Consider the following 438-nt stretch of genomic DNA (forward strand, 5'->3'; position numbering starts at 1 on the left):
TGTGAACACACACTTTAAATAGGTGAAGGAAAGGATTGAGAGAGTGAATAGAGATTGAGAGTGGGTAGAACTGCCAGTGGATAGGATAGGGAATGAGAGAGTGGGTAGGAAATGAGAGAGAGTAGAGTTAGCAGTGGATAGGCGTTGAGAAAGTGGTAAGGAATGACAGTCGGTGAAATTGGGAGTGCATAAGGAATGCGAGAATGAAGAGATGGAGTGGATAGAATTGGCAGTGGATAGAACAGGAAATGAGAGAGTGGGTAGGGATTGAGAGAAGGGTATAGGAATGGGAGAGTGAATAGATATTGAGAGTGGATAGGGTAGAGAGTGGGTGGATTTGGGAGTGGATAGAGTGAGTGGGCACGGTGCCACTCCGCTTTTCCATTGGTGACAGTGCTGGGGGTGTGATGCTCTGGGCGTTGCTGGCTGGTGATTGAT

The sequence above is a fragment of the Carcharhinus amblyrhynchos genome, chromosome 30 (assembly GCF_965287045.1).
Source record: "Carcharhinus amblyrhynchos chromosome 30, sCarAmb.v2.hapA, whole genome shotgun sequence".
Lineage (NCBI taxonomy): Eukaryota > Metazoa > Chordata > Chondrichthyes > Carcharhiniformes > Carcharhinidae > Carcharhinus > Carcharhinus amblyrhynchos.